The sequence below is a fragment of the Pinus tabuliformis genome, chromosome 3_1, assembly GCF_031772625.1.
Source record: "Pinus tabuliformis cultivar Carrire ecotype Pingquan chromosome 3_1, CPIR1, whole genome shotgun sequence".
Lineage (NCBI taxonomy): Eukaryota > Viridiplantae > Streptophyta > Pinopsida > Pinales > Pinaceae > Pinus > Pinus tabuliformis.
This window is the reverse complement of record NC_142301.1, coordinates 839,650,374-839,668,243: the sequence shown is the minus strand read 5'-3', so window position 1 is coordinate 839,668,243 and position 17,870 is coordinate 839,650,374. Positions and strand designations below refer to the sequence as shown.

Below are 17,870 nucleotides of genomic sequence, written 5' to 3'. Positions count from 1 at the left end.
GACTAACAATGTTGAATGATGGAAAATGAGAATAATAAAAATGTAGGCAATTAGAAATAGATTTTAGTTTCAAAAACAAAACATTTTAGGTAAGTGAACATTTTATTTAAGATGAGAATTCAAGTATTTTATTTATGGTTGAATTACTGTAACACAAGAATCAATGCACATCGTCAATAATTATTTTGTGCTTACACTGAAATCAATGCACACTATTAATCTAATTACTTTGAAATTAATGTACATCTTACATCTAGTTACATCAAATTAGAAATCAACAACTACAATGAAATCAATGCATCTACTGCAAGCATTCAAATAAAATTAGAAATCAACATCTGCACTAAAATCAATGCATCTAATGCAAACAATCAAATAAGTTTAGAAATGAACATCTAGACTGAAATAATGCATCTAGTGCAAGCAATTGAATATGATTAGAAATCAACATCTACAATGAAATCAAAGCATCTAGTGCAAGCAATCAAATAAGATTAGAAATCAACAACTACATTGAAATCAATGCATCAAGTGCAATCGATCAAATATGATTATGAATCAACATGTACACTGAAATAAATGCATCTATTTAGATGAAAAAACAAAATATTTATATCTTCTAAATCCAACTTCTTTTACCTTTTGTAAAATTCTTACTTCTCTTTCTCTATAGTTAATAATGTTCAATATTATATAATACTATATAATATATGTATTTGTCTTTGTATGTCTCTTTGTTCTTCCCTCTCCCCCCTCCATATGTGTGTCTATATCCCTCCCTCACTACTTCTCTCTCTCCCCCATCTCTCTCTACACCATCTCTCTCTCTCTCTCTCTCTCTCTCTCTCTCTCTCTCTCTCTCTCTCTCTCACCATTTATATCTCTGTCTCCCTCCAAATCTCCTTCTTTGTCTCTCTATCTCACCCCCCCAAACACACATGTTATTTCTCTTTCTCTCTACATATCTATCAATCTATCCCCTTCTTTGTCTCTCTACATCACCCCCAAACATACACACACTCTCTCTCTTTGTAGCTATCTATCATTCTCTCCCTCCCTCTTCCTCTCTATCTGTCTCCTTCTATCTCTCTTCCCTCCTGTTATCCTCTCTCCCTCACTCTGTCTCCATCTCTCCCTTTTCAGCCCCTCCTCTCTCTCTCCACCTTTCTCTTTGTCAATTCCTCTCTCTCCCTTTCTCTCCAAACTCCCTCTATCTCTCCCCCCCCCAACCCCCACAATCGCTCTCTCTCTCTCTCTCTCTCTCTCTCTCTCGCCCTCCATCTCTACCACTATCTCCCTTCCTCTTTCCTTATCTCTCTTCCCATCTCTCTCCCCTCCATCTTTGTGTCTTCATATCTCTCTCTTCCCCTTCTCTGTCTCTTATTCTCTCTCTTTCTCTCTCCATCTCTCCCTTGTCACTCCCTCTCTATCTCCACCTATATCTCCTTATGTATTTGTTCTTCCCTCCCTCTCTCTCCCCTCCATCTTTGTGTCTTCATATCTCTCTTTTCCCCTTCTCTCTCTCTCCCCCCTTGTCACTCCCTCTCTATCTCCACCTATATCTCCCTATGTCTTTGTTCTTCCCTCCCTCTCTCTCCCCCTCCAACTCCATCCTTCTCTCCCTCCCTCTCTTCTTCTCTTTCTTCCTTCCCCTCTCTCTCTCTCCATCCATCCATATGATTGAGAATTGTCACTTTGTGTAATCAGTAATATATGTAAGGTATAATATAATACTTATAATGGAGATTATTGTTATTATAATATATTGGAATAATAATAATAAATATTATCTATTATTATACCAATAATAATATATAAAGAAATAGCTTCTTACAAAAACAATAGTATGTTAATTTTGCATTATAGATATACCAATTTCTTTTTATCAAATTGATAGCTCAATGCCTTACATTTTACATTACATTACATGACTTTACAATTTACATTTATATGTTTTAATTTGAATATTAATTAAAACATATGGAGATGACATTTAAAATATATTTACGTGCTTACTTATTTACTTACATACATTACACCTACACTTCTCCACTATATTGGGTTGTAGAAACGGGGGGCTTCACTGGGGGAGCAATACCATACCACGTGGGTTCATATTGGGGGAAATATATTGAGGAAAAAATGACATAATATATTGGGGGATATATAGGGGGTAAAGGGTTTTTATATTGGTAGGTATAAAAAATGGAGCTTGAAGTTAATAAAAAAAATATAAAAGGTTATAAAAAATGCTAATGAAAAATGAATACCTACAATATCTAGTGAAAGTAGCGGTTTTTTAAATTGGGAAGGTGTATTGGGTTATTGGTAGGGGGTTAAATAATGTGATTTTTAGAGGTATTTTCCAATATGTAGCCAAATTAGGGGTATTTTTTAGTATAATATAAATGCACATGATATGTCAAGGGTTCATTGAGTGAAGCCCCCGTGATTGTAAATCACCTCTTGACTCAATTATTACTTCTTTGAGATCATGATCTAACAATTTTCATTATTATGAGTAACACATGTAGATAGCATATCAACGCATTGTTTAAATAACATATCTGGAAAGTGGGGGAAAGGGTGAGTGTAAGGGGAAGGAAGTGACTCGGGATGGAAGAGAGAGTGATACTCGAGAAGGAGAGCGGAGATTGAATTACATTACACTAGAAAATATTAAATATATTATTATTTATTTAAAATTATATATATATTTTTAAATAATATTAATATATATATATATATATATATATATATATATATATATATATATATATATATATATAAGATTTGATTTATATCTATTTTAAGATTTTTTTTTTTATTTTTTAATTTAATATAGGTTTAAATATTATTTTTTTATTAAAAAATGTTTTTTTCATATTATGTTTTTTTTAATAATAATAATGGATATTAATTATGATTTTAAAAATATTGTAATTTTGAGATTGGGAAAAACAAGGCTATGAGAAATGATATTTTTTTATTTTTTTTGTTTAGGGATTGGTTTTAAAAGTTTGATAGCAAGAAGTGACAATTAAACAAAAAAATAAGGAGTTACTAGTAAGAAGTGACAATTTGATTAAAAAAAAAAATGAGTTACTAGGAATGCAAACTTATAATGTGAGTTTAAAGAAAAAAAACATAATTTTAACCACCAAAAATATATGTTATAAGTCACACTACTTTTTAAAATGGGATAAAAATAACTACTAAATACAATTTCTAAAAAATGGAGACTCTTTAGAATTATTTGACATCAATATTTACATTGGTAAATAATTACCTATGTCAATTGGGTTGGTTGGGAGGAATGTTTGAGACCCTCCTCATTCAGGTTCAATTTCCACAAGTGACACGATGAGCTTTGATGTAATAGCTTTATTTCCATGATATAATGGATTGAAACATGTATATTACCCATACAAAATATAAAGAGTATTTAAAGTCAACTAGAGTTATCTTGGGTGGTTTGTGAGAAGGGATGACTGCTTCTACTTGGTTAAGTGCTCTTTTTCCTCAGACTTAAGGAAATAGGTCAATGACCCAAGACCAAGAGGCATTTGGCACGAGTGAAAGCTTGCGTCCTTACAGATCACTGGTGGGTAATTCTAGGTGGTGTGGTTTTCTTTGAATGACAATGAAAAGTCAGCATGCATTTGCAGAAGTAGCCAATGATGGTTGTCCCCATTGTTGCTTTGGAAACTAAATTATGATAGGTTTTTCCAATAAGGCTCAATGCATATACAGTGTATGAAACATCACGTCTATGACAGTTGTATTGCTCGTACACAACCCCATAGTCACTTAACAATCAATATAAATGAAAAATAATTGGACAGATCCACGAGCGCTAGGACTGTAACTATCACCTCACTTCATACTTCGATGTGCCCTGCAACTGTAACGAATCGTTGACCCAACTCATTTCTCGTTGATGGTACGCATCAAACTATATCAGAGCGCAATGATTGCTGGCAGACTCGAAAATTTTCAGGTAGAGCACTTCTTTGCTTCCAAATATTATGGACAACCCCCCTCCCCCCCCAAAAAAAAAATACATGTTGTAAACACAAAAAGAATAATCTCAAAACAAATACATGCTCTCTTATCTCCCTCGGCCCACGAGGGGCCAAGGCCCAACCCATACGGGCTCTGATACTAATAAATATGTTCTAAATGGACACTCATTACATTGATCAAATAATATTGCATATATACATGAAGTGTTGAATCAATATAGGGAAATTGTCTTGGATACACAATCAATGGGTTGAGAGAATATCTCAACCACACACCAATCTCGGAAACACAACAAAACTTTTAAATCTTGCATTACATTAAACACATATAAATACATTAATTATTGGTTTAAGATAGAGATATTATCTTAACCATACAATCCAATTTGTTGAGAGAATATCTCAACCACACACCTAAATAGGACCTAAGATCTCATAGATCTAACAAAATCCTAAAGAAAGCTAATCACTTCATCACAAGACAAGTAGGAATTATATTTTCCAAGTCACCCACTTAATGACTATTTGTCTCAATTTCAATTAGCAAGATCTACATCTGGTCCAATATGGAAATTGCACATTTTACCTTATTCATGCAAACATCATCAAATTGTTGATGTCCATATAAAGGAATAACTATCTACCGAAATGCATGAGTACCAACGACTGCAACTGCCAGCCTACTAGGATGTTCAAGTTCGTGTACATGGTTCAGTCAACCATTATTTGCATACTTTTACATGTACTTGTAAATCCCTTGCCATCATTTTCATCATGGGTTTTCTCGGATTACCCATAACCATGCTCTGGGTTTTATCGGCTTACCCTAAACAACGCCCAGGGTTTTATTGGCTAACCCTAAACCATGCCTACAAGAATCCATATCCACTTCACTCTCACATGTGGTTTCTGATTTACCACAAACCTACACTACAAAGTGGGTTTTGGCTTACCAAAAACCTGCACTTCCAAAATGGTTTTATGATTACCATGAACTTTATAGGGGTATACATGCCTCATCATGCTTACATTACACACTCCAATTCATGGAGTTACCAGGTACATACTTTCGAAAGACCGCTACATAATATCATACTTGCTTACTAATACATGTGTAATTCACATTTCAACATAATACTGAGTCTTCTTTATTATTCAACACACAATCCTTTATCTTGTTTGTCCATCTATTGTTGCTTCAACCAACTAATATCCACTACCACCATCACACTTTGGCAAAATTCTTCTAAAAACATATACAAACTTAGTGTCTTCATCTTGAATATTTATGACTCCAATTTGCAGATGTTAGAGTGGTCAATTCTAACAAATTGAATTTACATATTAATTTGATCACGCTCAACATGTTTCAGTTGCAGAACCCAAAGAATTCAAGAAGACAATTCATTTCTTCAAAGCATATACTAATTTGTGACATAGTGGAATTTTTGGTTCCATATTCATCCATGTTGAATGATTATTCCTCGTGTTTCTTTACCTCTCATAAAACAAAAAGAATTGCTAATATCATAGCTTGTCTTATGGGATTTGATGTGGCACATTATTGCTCCTCAACGCAACTCCTTAGCAGGTCCGCAAGTTGTTCCTCAATGTAGCTCATTAACTCTGATCCTTCCTCAATCAGCACTTCAACACTTCGACCCTCCATCTTGATCATCACCAATTTCTCAGTGAAATAGGAACCTCATTCATTTTTTGGACGTTGCTCCTTTTGCTTACAGCCTTCATGGAACATCGCATTTGATCCAAAGCGACTATTCTCTCTACAACACCACCTTTTCAGTCTCATTGATTTCAATGGATTGTTGAACAGATACAAGGAGATCTACATGAAATAGATCACACCACCGCTCGGATATATTACATGCAATTTGTCTCTCAGGTGGACTCTCTAGCCTTCGTCAATGCCACACGCAGGTCGGCTCTACACACAGACTGGAAACCAACAAATTTGATGCAACTAACAATGCCCATTTTGTTGGATCCACACATAGATTGACGGCTATTCAACAAGAATATGCATTATGGTACTTTTGAGGTCTAAAATGGGCCTCCTAAGGAAATTATAAAATAATAGTGGAAATAATAAAATAAGATTAGATTACATGATCAAATTTTAGAGGGGGAAAAAAACTATATTTTCAACTCGTATTTTCAGCTTATCTCCCTATGGGTTTACTCAAATTTCAAATGGAAACACTCGTTAGATACATAATTTTATTCCTCATCCAAGGAGTACCTATGTTGCATACTTTTGTTGGACCATTCTACACGAAAATGAAAAATACATTAAAAACGTGATTGCAATCATGCTTTCTCATGTATTTCTCACTTTTCTTGTAGCATGGTCCATTGAAAGTATGTGACATGGGTACTCCTTTGATGATGAATTAAATTTTGTGTCCAATGAATACTCCCACTCGTAATGTTAGTAAAACCTTAGGGAGATAAGTTGAAAATACTAGTTGAAAAAGTAGTTTTATTGTTTTATTATTTTATTGTTTTTTAATATTTTTACCTTTTTACTCCAAAAATGGTGAATCACCCCCCATGGTTGACATCATCATTTTGAATCCTATTGGTTCTTATAAAGTTTATTTTGTCTGTACATTTTTCATAGGAGGCCCATTTTAGACCTAAAAATTCCCCTAATGACGACTACAACTGGAATTATTCACAACTCTTCATTCCATACCATGTAAAATTTGTCGGTTCACTCGTTGGCTACACATCAACCTGCAATGCCATCAACACTCATGTTTGATGGCTCAAGCACAACACAGAAAGACACTTACTGGGCCAAAACACCCACACGCTCAATGCATATACAAGGTATGAAACGTCACATCTATGACAGTTGTATTTCTCATACACAACCCCACGGTCACTTAACAATCAATATAAATGAAAAATGACTCGACAAATCCACAAGCACTGGGAATGTAACTGTCACCTCACCTCATACTTTGATGTGCCTACCACTGCAACGACTCACTGAGCCAACTCATTTATCGTCAATGGTATGCATCAAACTAGAGCATAGAGGAATGCTTATCGACAGACTACAAATTTTTCAGGCATAGCCCTTCTCATCTTCCAAATATGATGGGAACCACGCCCCGCAACCCCCCCACCCCCCCCCCCCCCCACCACCAAAGACGAAAAAAAATACATGTTGCAAACATAAAAAGAATACTCTGAAAACAAATACATACTCTCTTATCTTCCTTGGCCCATGAGGGGCCAAGGCCCAGCCCATACGGGCTCTAATACCAACAAAGATTTTCTAAATGCACACTCTATTACATTGATCAACTAATATTACATATATACATGAAGTGTTGTCTTGAGATACGGAAATTGTCATGGACACACAATCAATTAGTTGAGTGAATATCTCAACCACACACCTATCTAGGCTAACTCCCTTTTAGGAGGGCCCAGGGGCATAGAGAGAGTGTAATTTATTGTTGCATAGTATTGTGTTAGTTTGTATATGGAAGTGTGTATTATTTGTTAGTCAAACCTGTAGAGACAAGAGGGTTTATTGCAGGCTTGCGAATACTATCGATAGTGCACTTTCAACAGGAGGATGTCATTGATGCAGGGTCTGTTTGAGTCAAGATTCAAGCATCCTATGGATTGAAGGTTGTTTTTGATGAAGATCTATAGATCCGCGTCAACCAACGGATGAGAGTCACGCCAAGTAAGATCTGTTGTGATTGATATAGTCAATTCTCGGGATTAATATCAATTCATTGGATGGTCTAAACAGACCTGGCCTCACATACAAAGCCTCGCAATGAAATTGCATTGTGTCATACATGACTCTAAGCCTATTGGAATTCGATATGGGAAACACTGTGGCGAGTTATGAAGCTTGCAGATCACTGTAGAGTGTAGCTGAAGCGTGAAAATATCTTCATGGCGTCTTTGAGGGAAGTTGACTTTAGTTTCATCTCGAAGATTGTGGATGAGACTCATCTCAGAAATCTATGATCATGTGATTTGAAGCACTTATATTGCTTCATCAGTAGTCACATGATGCTTGCAGAAATTTCAAGCTCTTTCACTGCCTTTGTCATCGTGCAACTTGCTACAGCCAATGAACTATTGATGGCTAGACAACGATGGGAATCATCTATAGAAAAACATCGGAGGATGAGGATGCAGGTGGATAATTGTAGTTAAATTGTAGAACATACGCTAAGGGATCTTCGCCATGTTTGATGATCATGTCGGAAATTGATAATAGCATGGTAAATCGCCATTGTTGCTTTGGTTCGATGCATTATGGGAAGTATGATATAGGCACAATTCCCCTTGGTTTTCTCAAACATTGTACGAAGAGTTGAGATTTGGAGAATTGCAGAGGTGTATTGGAAATCATGTAGGGACTGTTTATAATGGAACCTAGGTTATGTGTTAGATTATGTGTGATGTAGTAGTTAAATTATTAGTATTGTATTTTGTTTGTAATACTGATGATGATGAACTTTCAAAATTAGATAAAAAGTTCATGTTGTAATAACTAGCTCTAGATACTTTTCGTGTCTAGATGACTCTTCTATATAACAAGAAAGTATAGCGGTTGGCACCCATGTATCTCGGTAGATGGGACTCGTCCATAGAATGACTAGTAGTTCTATTTTTATTGAAGTAGCTACTGTAAGAGATTGAGTGGGGTAAACTCAATATGGATGGTTGGCTAGATAGTTAGGCAGTTGGGGATATAGGGAAGGGTCCCTCATTTGTTGAGCATGTGGGAGTGGTCTTCTCATGAGGTTATGCGACAGCTTGGAATGTTGTTCAATAATTGACTTCGGGAATTCTAGAGAGGAACTTGGGAATATAGTTTGCTGATTACACCTTTACAAGGGTTGTGAGACAACTTGATGGAGTTCGCTCTGTACCATTACGAAGATGTTTAAAGAAAGCTAATCACCCCATCACAAGACAAGTAAGAATTATATTTTCCAAGTTATATATATATCCCAAAAAAAAAATTCGAAATTCACAATTATAATGCATTGGATTATAATTATTCTAATCACATTGAATTCTACTAGCGAAACTTTATGATGAAAGTGTGGCAGTCAAGTTTGAATCGAGGGCAGGTTGCGGAACTCGAATCCACAAGGAATAGTCAACCACATGCGTGTAGAGGAAGGCAAATTGTCCCGCAGCATAGAGAATTATGTGTAGGTGATGGCAGTGGAATAAATTTTTTAACCATTTCAACAATTATAGTCGTTATGCAATTTACGTTTGGGCTGACAAGTTTTGGCACCAATAATCATGTGGATTTTTTTGCCATAACAATGCACATGTCCCACTGAGCAGACGTTGTCCTATGCATCATTTTTTTTTTTCTAAATATCAATTTCTTTTCCATTTTTGTGACAAGCTGCAAGATTGGAGTTGTAGGGTGCCATGATGATTATGTTTTCTCTTTTGTGCTCACCATTTTGTTTTCATTGACCTTCACAATGATGAGTGGCATCCACTATCCAGTAGAGTCCAAAATGTATCATGGCATGTCTTTAAACCATGGCATATTTTATTTTGTACTAATATTCTGTAATAGATATACAACACTGAATTCAAATAATGAGAAGGGTCACACCTGTAAGGATTGCATTGCTTCTCAAATTCCCAAGAGATGTCTTTATGGCATTGAAATTTTTTCCACTAGGTTAAATGGCTTGAATGTTGACTAAAAGCAAAAGCCCAGAAAAATTTGTCTGAAACATTATTTTTACTGAAAAACAAGTGCAACCATCAACCATAAGTATTTGAAAAAATAGTTTAAATAAAAAATAAAAAAATTATGAATATGCAAATTTTGCAAGCAAAGGTATGCTTCCTAACATGGACTATGCTACACTCTTCACATATAATCCCATATTCTCATAGATTCAATTATGAAACCCACTTGGTCATTAATAATATTTTGCATGGCCTATCTTCATCTTCACATATAATCCCATATTCTCATAGATTCAATTATGAAACCCCACTTGGTCATTAATAATATTTTGCATGGCCTATCTTCATCTGCATTCAAAGGAGTATGATAATGTGTAGTGTAAATGTGTGACAAAGGCAATGCATACACTGGCAATTGACTTGACATAATCTATGAGGGAGAGTCCCACGAATTAACTTTTCATGGATTGAAATATAACATTGTTAGTCTTTTAGCTTAATTTTGTACGGTAGTTTGAGATGGAAGTTTATATGGTTCATAATTTATTTATTTCACGAATTGTCGGCCCAGAAATTTGGGTGTCCCATATGGAGTGGCGATCTCCGTATAAATATATCAAAATGGTTCTTCTCTTCTTCCTCACCATGTGACACAATTTCTTTTGTTTTATGGGAAGCGACAAACACAAATAGGCGCAGTCGACACAATCCGGTTACATTACCTGACATTCTGTGCGTTCGGCAAGACTTCTCTGTAACGTTGGCAGACGTCGCTTGACAGAAGGTGACGGCTAAGAAAGGCGGGCAGTTACCACTTGGAAAAAGATGATGATGTCAACAGATACAGGTACTATAGAATTCAATGAAGGATGGGATATTATTCAGAATGGCATCCTAAAGTTGATAAATATTCTCAAAACAGATTTAAAAGGCGAGTTTCCTGTAACGGAGTACGTTAACATTTATACAACTGTGTACAAAATGTGCACCCAAAGGCCTCCTTATGTGTACTCACAACAACTCTATGACAAGTACAGGATTTCATTGGAAGAATACGTTGCTGTCACAGTATTGCCAGCTTTAGGGGAAGTGCATGATCAGTTCCTGTTGAAAGAAGTTGAGAAATGTTGGGGAAATTATCACAAGGTGCTGGTTAGACTCATCTCAAATATGTTCTTTTATTTGGATCTTTACTTCGTTCCGCAAAACTCCCTGGTTTCGCTAGTAAAAGTTGGAGTGATGTGTTTCCGTGACGTGGTGTATCACGGTATCAAGATTAATGTGAAGAATGTGGTGATTGAGTTGATTAATCGAGAGCGCGAGGGAGAACAAATTGATCGCGGTTTGTTGAGAAACATTGTGAATTTTTTTGTGGAAATGGGAATGGACCGCTTGGATTTGTACCAAAAAGACTTTGAAGCTCCCATGTTGGAAGATACTGGAGCTTACTACTCTAGGAAGGGTTCATTATGGATATTAGAGGAGGATTCGTGTCCTGACTATATGATAAAGGCCGAAGAATGTTTGAGATGTGAGAAAGAAAGAGTTGCTCACTATTTGCATTCCAGCAGCGAGCAGAAGTTATTAGAGAAAGTAGAAAATGAAATCCTCTCCCGCTATTATATTCAACTTTTGGAAAATGAGTATTCGGGCTGTCATGTTTTGCTTACAAACGACAAGAAAGACGATCTTTCGAGAATGTACAGGCTGTTCTGTAGAATACCTCAAGGCTTGGAACCTTTTGCAAATATTTTTAAACAGCATGTAATCAGCGAAGGAATAAAATTATTTAAATGGGTGGAAGATGTTGTCAAGAATAATAATGGAGACGGAAGTCATATAGATGACATTCCAGCACATGAGTTTGTGGAGAAGATTATTGAAGTGCATGATAAGTGTAGTGGTTACGTTGTGGATGCATTTCAAAGAAGCAGTATTTTTTATAAAGCCTTGAGGGAGGCATTTGAAGAAATATGTGATAAAAAAGTCGAAGAAAGCACATGTGCAGAGTTTCTGGCTACATTTTGTGACAACGTGCTTAAAAAGAGCGGTTTAAGTGATGATCATATTGAGGGTATTCTTGAAAAGGCGGCGAATCTCCTTCAGTATGTTAGTGATAGAGATTTGTTTGATGAATTTTACAGGAAAAAACTAGCTTCCAGATTACTACACCATAAAAGCGCAAATGAGAGCCATGAACGAGCCATGTTGTCAAAGATAAAGCATGAATATGGTCTCCAGCTAACGTCAAAGATGCAGGGCATGGTTAATGATTTCACACTGGCAAGGGAGACTCAACTTGACTTCAACACATATCTTCATGATAATTCAAATGTGCATCCTGGAATAGAGTTGACTGTTACAGTATTAAATAATGGGTTCTGGCCAACCTACAAGTTATTCAACCTCAATCCACCAGCGGAAATTCTTAAATGCATTAGGGCGTATGAAGGCTTTTATTCTACAAAATATCAGCATCGTAAACTTACATGGATGTATTGTTTGGGAAATTGTAAAATTATAGGAAACTTTGATACTAAGCCAATAGAAATTGCAGTATCAACCAACCAGGCAGTCATGCTTTTATTGTTCAATGATTTTGAAAGATTGAGCTGTGAAGAAATCAGTTCACAATTAAATTTGCGAGAGGAGGATGTTATTAGACTGCTTCATTCATTTGTATGTGGAAAGTACAAGATTATTTTGAAGGAGCCGGTGACTCAAACAATAACAAAAACTGATAGTTTTGAATTCAATGCTAGCTTCACCTGCAAATCTGCGAGGATTAAGATTTCACTTCCACAGATGGATGAGAAGAAGAGAGTCAGCGAGGTTGTAGATGGCGATAGATGCCATGCCATCGATGCTGCAATAGTTCGGACGATGAAGGCTAGAAAAGTCTTGAGCAGTCAGGAATTATTCGTTGAATGCGTTGAGCAACTGCAAGCCACGTTCAAACCAAAAGTTAAATTAATGCAGAAGCAGATTGAAGATCTGATTTCAAGGGAGTTCATAGAACGGGACAAAGAAAATTCTAATATCATTCGATATATAGCATAAAAGAAATTGCTCAATATACATGGTATCATTTTCGGGTATTGTTTTAACCCTACATTTTCAGTCATTCATTTGCAGGATACGAAACTCATTCATTTGCAGGATACGAAACTTTTCAAATGACTTTGAACATATCGTTTTGTAGAATTTGATTTTATCTAAATTATTACTCCTGCCGTTGTAGAATTAGATTTTATGTAGCCGTGATATAACGAGTTTGGTATCTGCATTGAGTATTGTTTTGTGGAATTTGATTTTATCTAAATTATTACTCCTGCCGTTGTAGAATTAGATTTTATGTAGCCGTGATATAACGAGTTTGGTATCTGCATTGAGTATTATTTTCTAGATTATTTTATATCTTATTTCTTATGGTGTTATTCGTTGCCTAGGCTCTCATCTTCTTGAGTCATCATTATAAGCTTATATTGCTGGAAACAGAAGTTAAACAATGGATTGTCCCGTCTCTTTTGCCAAAAATTGAACCAATTTTATTTGAATCAAATCGTTTTACTTTACCTTGATATGTGGAATTGGTTGAAAGGCCCTAGTTTTTAATTATTTACTGCTAGACATGTCTCTTGTGCCAAAATTTGAACCAGTTTTATTTGAAACAAACTGTTTTACTTTACCTCGATATGTGGACTTGATTGAAAAGTTATGGTTTTTAATTATTTACTGCACGACATATAGAATTAAATTTTATGTAAATTAGATTGTTTTGTAGAATTAGATTTTATGTAAATTATTATTCATGCCGTTGCACAAGCTACATTTTCAGTACTCCTTTTTATTTGTTTTTGTAGTTGCTCCCTATGAATTAGAATACTTCTTGGTTTCCTACTCTGGAATCTGATTTGAAGACTTTTCCTTCCAACTATGTTCTTATGATCTGAATTTATCACCTTAGTCATAAGTGTCATGTACCTCGTGTATTCTTACTTTGGCTAAATGTGGTATTGGGAGGTCCAACTCTTTCCTAATCATCCTTAAACAATTTGTCTACTCACCCCGCTCGAACTCTCCCTATATTGGCAGTCTCTCATTGAGTGGCTACCTCCACTTACCTTAGTCTCTTCTCCTCATCATCCTACTTATTGACCCACTTGCGAACTAACCAAGACTCAAACTATGATATTGGCTGACGGTCCTTCTTGGAACATATTGTTTTGTAGAATTTGATTTTATGTAGCCGTAATATAACCAGTTTGGGTTATGCATTGACTATTGTTTTCTAGATTATTCTATATCTAATTTTTTATGGTGTTAGTGGCGGCCTAGGCTCTCATCTTCTTGAGTCATCATTATAAGCTTATATTTGAAACAAATCGATTTACTTTACCTTGATATGTGGAATTGGTTGAAAGGCCATAGTTTTTAATTATTTACTGCTAGACATGTCTCTTGTGCCAAAATTTGAACCAATTTTATTTTATTTGAACAAATCTTTTTACTTTACCTCGATATGTGGACTTGGTTGAAAAGCTATGGTTTTTAATTATTTATTGCACGACATATAGAATTAGATTTTATGTAAATTAGATTGTTTTGTAGAATTAGATTTTATGTAATTTATTATTCATGCCGTTGCACAAGCCACATGATGACCTTGCTTGCTAGCTACATTTTTAGCACTCCCTTTTATCTGTTTTTGTAGTTGCTCCTTATGAATTAGAATGCTTCTTGGCTTCTTACTGCGGAATCTGATTTGAAGACTTTTTTCTTCCAACCATGTTCTTATGATTTGAATTTATCACCTCACTCATAAGTGCCATGTACCTTGTGTATCTTTGTGGCTTCTTACTTTGGCTAAACGTGGTATTGGGAGGTCCAACTCTCTCCTGATCATCCTTAAACAATTTGTCTACTGACCTGGCTCTAACTCTCCCTATATTGGGTGTCTCTCATTGAGTGGCTGCCTCCACTTACCCTAGTCTCTTCTCCTCATCATCCTACTTATTGACCCACTTGCGAACTAACCAAGACTCAAACTATGATATTGGCAGAGGGTGCTTCTTGGAAGCTCTAACATGTTCTTCTTCTAAGAACTCCCTCATAGCCGTGCTTTCCTCAACCCTATGGTCTTTACTCTTCGCACTTCCTTTCTTGATGCTCAAGGCTATAAATTATTTTTCCTCCACAATAAGGAAAATACACTCTAGTGAGGGTTTTGAGGAATCCCATATGAAAATAGCCCAAAAATATATTTATAGCGGAGGTCACTAGTGGAGTTGGGCGGGTGGATGTTTTTAATGGTGTGTCTATAATACACTAACACATCGATGGGTTACTATAACTAGATGCACCGGTGCTTAATAACATATGGTGCATCATGGAAAAGTTATATATATATATATATATATATATATATATATATATATATATATATATATAATAGTACATAAGGCGCCCTATATATATATATATATATCCAGAGCTATACTCTCATGACACCACAATGATAAACCCATATACAAATGCCCTAGTGCATAAACAATATGGTTTACCTTTGTGGGGTTTTTAATTTAAAAATAGCGGTGTGCTTCTTATATTGAATGCACTAGTGTCATTAATTGAACTAAAGGCCCCAATGCTTAATAGAAAATGGTGCACCATTACAAGGTTATTTTTTATACATATAAAAACAACAGTCCGTTGCATATATAAGGTGCACATGTGCATATACTATTCAATAACACCAAACAAAGGTTAAATTAAAAAAAGATGTTAGTTGTAAAATTCATTTTCACCATTTTGGTGTTATACTCTCACGAAGCACCGGTCCAATAATTGTTTACGAAAGCCCCGGTGTGTAAAAAACATAGTGCACCGTAGTAGGATTTTTAATTTTAAAAATGTCGGTGCACTTCTTAGATAATATGCATTGGTGTTGTTAATAGAATTGTACAACCTAGTGCTTAATATGCAATTGCGCACCATGGAAGGGTTAATTTTTGTAAAAATAAAAAACCGATGGTGCTCTGAATAGAATATTTGCATTGTTCGCACACTACTCAATAGCACTAGAAAAGGGTTAAATTTAAAAAAATATTAGTCGTAAAATTAATTTTGATCATATTGATGCTATATTGTAATGAAGCACCGATGTTATCCCTATTTATGATAGCCTTGGTGCGTAAACAACATGGTGCACATGGAATAGTTTTTAATTTACAAATGGCAATATACTTTGTACAAAATAAGCACCAGTTCAGTTAATAGAATTGTATGCCCGATGCTTAACAAACAATAGTGCACTATGGCAGGGTTATTTTTTATAAAAATAAAAACAACGGTGCACTGAGTAAGTAGCGAGATCCGGTGCATATATTAATTGATAGCACCAAACAAGGGCTAAATAAAAAAAAAATGTTGGTCGTAAAATTCATTTTTACCATTTTGGTGTTATAGTCACATAAAACACCAGCGTTCCCTTTTTACGAAAGCCCCGATCCGTAAACAATAGGGTGTACTGTGGAGCTGCACTGTTTGAGGGTTATTTTTAAAATAAAAAGTAACTCTGGAGCACTAGTGCATATACTACTCAATAGCACCAGAATAGTGTTAAATTTAAAAAAATGTGAGTCGTAAGATTTATTTTCACCATTTTGGTGCTATACTCCCATGAAGCCCCAAAGTCAATACCCCCTTTTGTCCCCCTTTAGGGTAACGAGAAAAAAAGAGAGAGAGAGAAAAGAGATACCCCCCACCCCTCGAAGAGGGAGAAGGGACCTGTGCATCTCCCCAGAGTGAGTTTAATTTTTCTAGTTTGATTTATTTATGGAGTCTCAGATGAGGTCGGGACCGCTAGTGGCTGGGTTGATGAGCTTTCCCATAGTGGCCCACCCAAAAAGTGGATCCATCGTTAGTTAGGCAAGTCAGCTTCCATCTTCCCTAACCGCCCATCTTAAATTTAAGATCGATAGTCCACTTTGTAGATTGGGATCCATGTGCTGGCCCCTATGACCCACTGGCCTCTGGTATGGGCTGGTGGTAATCGTGGACGGAGGCAAGCCAGTTCTGGGTCCCTAACATCTTAGTCAGAACGAGCGGGTCAGATTTTAGGTTGGGACCACTCATACTGTAGGCATTGAGCTGGGTAGATGAGCAGGCCCCTTGGATCCATGATCGTGTGGTTATCTCAAAGTCGAGAGCAAGTTCACTTCCATTAGCCCTAACCTTCTTGAAATGGGCTTTAGCGACATTCTAGAGCCTCTTAATTAGGTCAGTCGATAGATTTCTCATCTGGCCTCTCGATTGACGACGAGTCAGTAGTCATTTTTTGTTGGAGACACCCCATTCGTGGGCTAGGTTCCAGTCCTTTCCCCAGACGACCACTTCATAGCGTGGGACCTAACACTACCTGGCAAGACAGACCTTGGAGTCCCTAATCCCTCCAGCCACTACCACTACCGCAACCAGAAATCCACCAACCTTACCTACCACCTGCTAGCCTTATCTGGTGATCCAATGCACAGGCAGGATCCATAGATGTACACCCATCAGAATCAGATTGACTAGCAAAGGCAGAGTCATATGTAGAGACTAAAGTGGTGGAGGGAACATAAATACCAACAACAAAAGCTACGACACCTACAGTAACAAGGTAAGCATCACCAGCAAAGATAGATGTTGTAGATCCGGTTACGGGTGTAGATTTAGCAATTTTTTTTTTATCAAGAAGCAAAGGCATGGGTTCGAGTGCCAAGTGTAGATTCAGTTGCAGGGCTCAGGCTCAATGAACCATATGAAATAAGTCACGGGCAACCACTGGCATCAACCAATGAAACAAAAGCAGATCCATACCTAGTTAACTCAGTTGACCCCATGCCTGTTTTTTATTAATCCATTAGAGAGTCAAGTCAAACAGTAGCCCCATCACTAGAGGAATAAGTAAGGACGACAGTAGTAGGAACCATGCTGTGTGAACCAGAACCCCCAAGCAATTGAATGAAGCAAGTTGTGTGAACCATGAAATGGTCTAACCCACCCTCAATAGCTCTGGAATGAATGAATCAATAACTGGGACTGCTTCTATCGTCTCGTACCACCGATCAA

At 36.3% G+C, this 17,870-nt stretch overlaps 1 pseudogene; it reads left to right on the top strand.

Annotated features, from left to right (window-relative positions):
* Positions 1-10,583: 10,583 nt before the first annotated feature.
* LOC149190127 (cullin-1 pseudogene) lies at positions 10,584-12,815 on the top strand (annotated as a pseudogene).
* Positions 12,816-17,870: the final 5,055 nt, after the last annotated feature.